Here is an 8,427-nt window from a genome sequence, read left to right as displayed (position 1 = left end):
TCTGATTAGTAACTGGCCTCAACAAATTGAGCTATTTCCCCCCCCCTCGCTCACTTACTCACTCTTTCTCTCCTGCCCCCTGCCATGAGCTCTGTGTGAGTAAGGCTAATATTTGTGCTTGCTTGAGTCTCATTTGACCCAGAAAGGGCATGGCATGAAACCTGTATAAATCAGAAGCATTGCAGACAGAAGCTCCTAAATCTCATGGATATATTATGCGAAGAGCAATGTCACTGCAAGTCTGCAGATCTGACTTTCTTCTTGCATTTCCCATTGACTTTCCTTGCAAGCCCTCATTCTCTTTTGCACTGGAGATGCCAAGCAGCAGCAGGCGGTGCGAGACCCTGCGAGCCCGGGTGCCGTGAACAAGGAACAAGCTGTAAATGGCTCCAGCTGTGTATAATTAACTGTAATACTGTGAAGTAAATGACTTTTATTGGCAAGCATGTCATAACTTCATTAAAAGTCATATTTACAGCCTGCTTGCAAGGAAAGAGCACTTGTGTAGTCTACAGTTTAATGAGTGCTCATTTACACCTTGTTCCAATTACCATGCACCAACCCCTCTCCATTCCCCCAATACACAAGTGGATGATAATGGAAGTGTAATTAGGACTGGCTTGCACATTCTCAGAAGTCACATTCCCCCATGTTGCTGAGAGCATTCTTGTCCTTTGTTATTTTTTTTTAGTATTATCCATTGTTTTCCAAATAGTTATTAAATTAATAGCCAAACCATTGTGGCTCCATGAAAAGTAAGGTTTTACCAGCCTTGCCTCTAGGCATAAGCATCACCAAGCTACGTTTTCTAATGAATTTTGGTGGTGCAAAAGCAGGCTCTGCAGATAGAAACGAGTGGTCTGAAAACTCAGTTTGGAACTGAATTAGAGATGGGAAAGAACCACCAAAATGGCAGTTCATATTGGTTTGTGGTTCGTCAAAGTCAGCAAACCACAAACCATGAATTTCCAAAGTTTTTTCCTGATGAACCACAAATTAGTTCATCAGTGGTATTTTTTTAGACAGCAGACAGCTTCCCTTCTGGGCCCACCCTCCTTGTCCATGCACCCATCCGTCAACTGAGGTCGAGCCCCTGTCCCCACAGCCTACTACCACCCTCTTGTTGTTGTTTAGTTGTTAAGTTGTGTCCAACTCTTTGTGACCCCATGGACCAGAGCACGCCAGGCCCTCCTGTCTTCCGCTGCCTCCCGGAGTTGTGCCAAATTCATGTTGGTCACTTCGATGACACTGTCCAACCATCTCATCCTCTGTTGTCCCCTTCTCCTCTTGCTCTCACACTTTCCCAACATCAGGGTCTTTTCCAGGGAGTCTTCTCTTCTCGTGAGGTGGCCAAAGTATTGAAGCCTCAGCTTCAGGATCTGTCCTTCCAGTGAGCACTCAGGGTTGATTTCCTTCAAAATGGATAGGTTTGATCTCCTTGCACTCCAGGGGACTCTCAAGAGCCTCCTCCAGCACCACAATTCAAAGGCATCAATTCTTCGGCAGTCAGCCTTCTTTATGGTCCTGCTCTCACTTACATACATCACTACTGGAAAAGCCATAGCTTTAAACTATGTGGACCTTTGTCGGCAATGTGATGTCTCTGCTTTTTGCCTCCCTACCTTGTTCTGCCACCTCCTTCTCCTCTTTCTCCTTCTCCTTCTCTGCCTTTGCAGACAGTGGCCTGGCTTCCCTTCTGGAAGCGCTGCCTGCCATCTCTTCCCATGCACCCACCTATCAGCTGGGAGGCAGCATGCTGGCTGCTTCAAGGAAGGAAGGAAGGAAGGAAGGAAGGAAGGAAGGAAGGAAGGAAGGAAGGAAGGAAGGAAGGAAGGAAGGAAAGGAAGGAAAGGAAGGAAGGAAGGAAGGAAGGAAGGAAGGAAGGAAGAAAGAAAGAAAGAAAGAAAGAAAGAAAGAAAGAAAGAAAGAAAGAAAGAAAGAAAGAAAGAAAGAAAGCCAGGCTGTATGTTTATTTTTCCCTTCTTGATGGGGTCTGTCTTAAAAGAAAGGGAACAATGAAATAGGCAAGCTGGGCTGTGCATTTATTTTTTCTCCTTCCTTTTATGACCTATAGCCTGGCTTGCCTTCTTTTTCCTTCTTCCCCCCCACCGGGGCGGGGGCTATCTTAGAAGGGGAAAATAGCAAGTCTTTATATATTTATTTGAGAAGCAGCTGCCTGCTGCCTCTGTGCATGCATCTGCCTCTCAGTTGATAGATGGGTGCATGGACAAGGGCGGCAGGCCAGGCTCCCGGAAGGGAAGCTGTCTGCTGTCTGCAAAGATGGTGGTGGTGGTGGTAGCCGTGGCAGTGTTGGTGGAAGAACAAGGTAGGGAGTTGACAGGGGCAAAGGAAAGGGGAAGGGAAGGGGGCAGGCTGCAGGTGGGTAACAAACCAGGAAGCTTGTTGTATAACCCCAAAAGTTGTTGCTTTGGGAAAGTTTGGATTCTCCAGTTTGGATGAACCCAAACCACTTCAACTCAATGAATTGGTGGTTTTAGACAAACATCCTGATTCATTTTTAGTTTTGTGTCCATCTCTAAACTGAATATTAGAAACTATGCAGTTGTGTGGGACAGTTACCTTGAGCAGAGATAAGGATGTAAAGGTAAAGGTAAAGGTTCCCCTTGACATTTAGTCCAGTCGTGTCCGACTCTAGGGCGCGGTGCTCATCCCCGTCTCCAAGCCGTAGAGCCAGCGTTTCTCCATAGTTTCCGTGGTCACGTGGCCAGTGCGATTAGACACGAAATGCCATTACCTTCTCACCAAGGTGGTATCTATTTATGTACTCGCATTTTTACATGCTTTTGAACGGCTAGGTTGGCAGGAGCTGGGACAAGCGATGGGAGCTCACTCCGTTGCATGGATTCAAACTGCTTATCTTTTGACCTCGCAACCCAGAGGCTTTGCAATTTACTCCGCAGTGCCACCACATTCCCAAGGATGTAAAGAACACTTGCTAAATTCTTCATTCTTTTATTTATTAAAGCTACCTTAACTCAAAAAGATACCCCAAAGAGGAATTTTCAGTCCCTGCAAGATTTCTCACATCCAGGTAAGAATGCGTAGTGCTAGGGATTTTTTCTCATCCTCAACCTGTTTCTGTACAAAGTTAAAATCTCTCACCTTGCACAATACATGCATGTTTGTGTACGTGTGTGTGCGTGTACACAGAGCAAAAAAACAGAACTTGCTGGTTGTTAAAAAGATGCAAAGCCCTTTCTGATGCTTTTTAATCCTTAAAATTGCATGCAACTAATATCTGATATCATAATGTTGTGTAATTTGTATTATTTGCTTTGAATCATTATTTGTGCTATCTGTGCAAATTTGCCTATCTGTGCAAAATAAATTATTCTCCTTCTCTTTTATTTTCAAGAATGGCACAAAATACTTTCTCCTGTGGTGGGCTGAGGAGAACAGTTTTGCAGCTTCTCATCCGCATTCGCAAGGACAGGCTTTTGCCAGAGCTTTTCTTTTATTTTCGCTCTCATGGAGAAAAGTGTCTTTTTATTATGTTTGTTCTGATGAGTTTATGTTATTACAGTTTCACATGTTATTGTTATTTATCTGCTATTCTACTTCTTGTGACTAGTGCATGACACTAATGGGAAGGTATACAAAGCTACTGAAATAATTAAAACAATTCTTAATCATATTGTAGAACTATGTACTTATGTGAAAATGTATTGCAGATGCTTTCTTGAATTTTATCATTCTTTTTTCCTGAGGCATAGGTTAATTCGTCGTTGTTTAGTCGTGTCAGACTCTTCGTGACCCCATGGACCAGAGCACGCCAGGCCCTCCTATCTTCCACTGATTTGTGTCAAATTCATGTTGGTTGCTTCGCAGACACTGTCCAGCCATCTCATCCTTGGTCGTCCCCTTCTCCTCTTGCCGTCGCACTTTCCTAACATCAAGGTTTTTTCCTTTTCAAAGGCATCAGTTCTTCGGCAGTCTGCTTTCTTTATGGTCCAGCTCTCACTTCCATACATCACAACAGGAAAAACCATAGCTTTGACTATTCAGACTTTTGTTGGCAAGGTGATGTCTCTGCTTTTTAAGATGCTGTCAAGATTTGTCATCGCTTTCCTCCCAAGAAGCAGGCGTCTTTTAATTTCGTGGCTGCTGTCTCCATCTGCAGTGATCATGGAGCCCAGGAAGATAAAATCTGACACTGCCTCTATATCTTCCCCTTCTATTTCCCAGGAAGTGATGGGACCAGTGGCCATGATCTTAGTTTTTTTTATCTTGAGTTTCAGACCGTTTTTTGCACCCTCCTCTTTCACCCTCATTACAAGGTTCTTTAATTCCTCCTCACTTCCTCACAGGCCTTTGACTGTTTCATTTTGTTTTCCATTAAAAAAAGTAGCCAGGAAAGCCTTATTTCCAATAGCTCTTAAGGCTCAGGAAGGGATTCTGTAGAGAGCTAACATAGGAAGGCTGACTGGGTGTTTGACTAGAATTTGACACGATAGGTTCACATCCCAATGGAAACTCATAGGCATGGGAAAGTACTGTCTGAATAGCTCACGTATCTTGAATATCCTACGTAGTTCACCCAAACTTAGATATGACTTTACAGTATATAACAACAGTAAGGGAATCTGTGGCCCAAAGAGAAAATGTAGACTCATCCTCTATCTCAGCCTACTTTTCAAGCACTACCTTATTTGGCTTTAGTTCCACAGACTTTGGGCTTCAGCCATGCCATTGCTAGTATATCCACCTCAACAGGAAATAGAAGATCCAGCCCCCCTAGACTCCTAATTGAAAGCACCAGTTTCTTTAGCATGTATACATTCTCTTTATTTATTTATTTATTTTTCTCTATTTACTTTTATTTTTCCCCATCTTGTAGAATTTGTCATTTAATGTAATAATTTTTCTGTTATATTTATTTATTGTTTTTATGTATGCATTTGGAAGCTGCCTAGAGTGGTCGCAGGAGCAGATAGGCGGGATATAAATAAAATAAATAAATTAATTAAATTAAATAAATAAATAAATTACTGAAACATCAACTTCTACATTGGCTTGGGCGTGTTGTGAGAATGGCTCATGGTTGGATTCCGAAAGATCCCCTGTATGTAGAATTACTGCAGGGAAATCGCCCCAGAGGGAGACCACAGCTGCGATACAAGGATATCTGCAAGCGGGATCTGAAGGCCATAGGAATGGACCTCAACAGATGGGAAACCCTGACATCTGACCGTTCAGCCTGGAGGCAGGCGGTGCATCACGGCCTCTCCCAATTTGAAGAGACCCTTGTTCAGCAGGCCGAGGAAAAAAGGCAGTCACGAAAGCAGCAAAATCAGAGAGCTGGACAGGGAGACAGATTGTATTTGTCTTCAGTGTGGAAGGGATTGTCACTCTCGAATTGGCCTTCTCAGCCACACTAGAGGCTGTTCCAAGTCCTCCATACAGAGCACGTTACCATAGTCTTTCTAGATTGAAGAATGCCTAGTCTAGTCTAATTTGTTTAGAGATAAGCCTTTGCTCTGTGTATTGGAATATTTGCATCATCAAAGAAACTTGGAGGCAAACAGATCTATTGGCGGGATATAAATAAAATAAATAAATAAAATAAATAAATTGTAGCATAAGAGTTCATCAAGCAGGGAGCCTACATGAACAGACTGCTTCTCTGAAACCACAACACTCTTGGCAGTTTTTGCTGCAACAGTCTAATACAGGTATCTTTTTAGAATTTACCATTATTGTTATGCAAAAGGTTTTTTGATGGGATCGAACCAAGGCTAATTTGATGTGATCATTTGCTCATCATTGTTTTAAACTGGTAGTCCAGAAACAACTCAAGTTTAATAGCACAAGCTGCAGATGCGTAATGGAATGTAATAGTACTCGCACAGTCAGCTTTTCTCTTCTTTTTTTAATTAGGTTTGCCATGAATTATACACAATTCAATATAGCTTTAGTTTTCTTTCAAAGTCTTTGGCTTACATTGTGTATCTGTTACTCTCCAACAGAAGTAATCACCTAAAATAAAGGGTGCATAATTCATTCAGAAATTGTTATCTTGAACTAGAACTAAATTTTTAAATCCATTGAATGTGAGATACTTTTTCTCAGTTGGCTGCCTCTCTCACCCAGCTGTAGCCCCACCAAATCCTCAGGTGCAGACTCACTGAAGTCTAGCCTGTGGCGTGAAATTCACTTCCAAAGGGATTGTTCATACCCTGGCAGAGGATACTGTTTCTATCAGCATTACAACATTGCTCCATTCAGTGTCAAAAAGCTTAGTGTGGCACCCCAGAATTCTTTAGAAATGTCTTCCCTTTTCAGGAGGAAAATGAGACCCCAGAGTGGCCAGCCTGTTGGACTCAGGCCAGGTGTAGCTCTTGACCTGTTGTCATGCCCTCTTGTTTTATTTTCAAAACGTCTCAGCACTAGACATGGGCTATTTCATTCATTCAGGCTTTATTACGGTCATTGACCAGCGTAATGAGGATGGGGTACAAACAGTTGATATGCCCATTACAAACTCGATTTAAGCCATAACCCAAATTGATCATCAATCTAAAATTTAACAAGTAACCTTACATTGATTCTAATAAAATTGAAATATAAGAATCCAGGGGGCAGTGAATAGAAAAGAGGAGAAAAGAAAAGGATTCTACAGGGTTAAATAAGTATTGTGATTTTTAAAAATTAGTGTATCTATATATATAAAAGGTACAATCATAAAATAATTCCAAGGAATTATAGGTATACATACATACATACATACATACATACATACATACATACATACATACATACATACATACATACATACATACATATGTGTGTATGTATATATATATATATACATATACACACACACACACATATATATGTATATGTGTATATATATGTGTGTGTGTGTGTGTATATATATATATATACACACATACATACATACATACATACGTACGTACATACGTACGTACGTATGTATGTATGTGTATATATATGTGTGTATGTATATATGTTTGTGTGTGTGTACATATACACATACACATATATACATATATATGTATGTATATATACATATATATGTGTGTGTGTATAGATTAGATATACATATATACATATACATATACAGTGGTGCCCCACAGAGCGACGTTAATCCGTTCCGGATTAATTGTCGCTATCCGGAAACATCGCTATATGGATAGGAAAACCCCATAGGAACGCATTAAACTCCGTTTAATGCGTTCCTATGGGGCGAAAAGTCACCTTTGAGCGAAGATCCTCCATAGCGCCGCCATTTTCGCCACCTCGGTAAGTGAGGGCAGTGCGCGAAAACGCTTGCGGTGGCCATTTTGGTTACCCGGCGGCCATTTTGGAACCGCCGATCAGCTGTTCTAAAAACATTGCAATGCGAAGATCAGTCAGCGAAACACTTACCAATCATCACAATACAATGTTTTCCTTATCTAAACATTGCAAAAAATAGATCGCTATGCAGATTCGTCATTAAATGGTGTGTTTGTTATGCGAGGCACCACTGTACATATACATATGTATGTATGTGAATGTGTATATGTGTGTGTGTGTCTGTATGTATATGTATATATACATACACACACACACACTTATGTATATATGTATATGTACATAATAGCATTAATCCAACATTAAAAGACATAAAATTAAATATAAATACTGGTTTATGATGCCAGCCATCACCCGGTGAATTTTAATCACTGCTGCACAGAACCTAGCAACATTATAATTGTAACAGAGTTAATATCTGACAAAAACAAGGAGGTGTAAAATTGACCTGAGCGTCCTGGATATTTATGGACTATTGGTAAAATGAGATTAGTTCAAATATCTCTATAAAATGAACATTGAAGGAGCACATTTTCTGTTGATTCTATGTGGCCAGAATCACAGGGGCATTGTCTTTCCAAGTAGGGAATCCTCCAATATCGGCTCTCAAGGACAGCTGAGGGGAGGGCATGACATTGTGCCAGGGTAAAGGCCCTCCTATGGTTTGGTATCTCAAGTTTGGATAAATATATCATAGGGGAGGCAAGATGCCTACTGGATTCATGGATAATAAAAGTTGGAGTTCTGGCTAAGTTCAGTTGTCGCGCTGTGTCTATTACTCGCTCTTTAATGAGCGCTTTGGCCTGATCATATCCCATGCTGAGTAGGAGACCTGGGGGAAAACCCAGGGATTAAATTTTTGATACCACCGCCCTTTTCCAGGTGGACTTAAAATCATCTGTTAAGGTTAATCGGGCAAGGCCCAAGGGGTGAAGAGATAATCTAAGCCAATAATTAAGGATGACCACCCACACCCTGGCCTCCATTTTCAAAAGGGCCAGCTCTAGTCTCAGAGTGGCATTAGAGACAAATTTTGGGACTTGTAGGGCCAATCTTATAAATTTGGATTGCATAAGCTCTAGCATTTTC

Source organism: Pogona vitticeps, chromosome 8 (assembly GCF_051106095.1).
Source record: "Pogona vitticeps strain Pit_001003342236 chromosome 8, PviZW2.1, whole genome shotgun sequence".
Taxonomy (NCBI): Eukaryota; Metazoa; Chordata; class Lepidosauria; order Squamata; family Agamidae; genus Pogona; species Pogona vitticeps.
The sequence above is the reverse complement of the archived record's forward strand: the minus strand, read 5'-3'. Positions refer to the sequence as shown.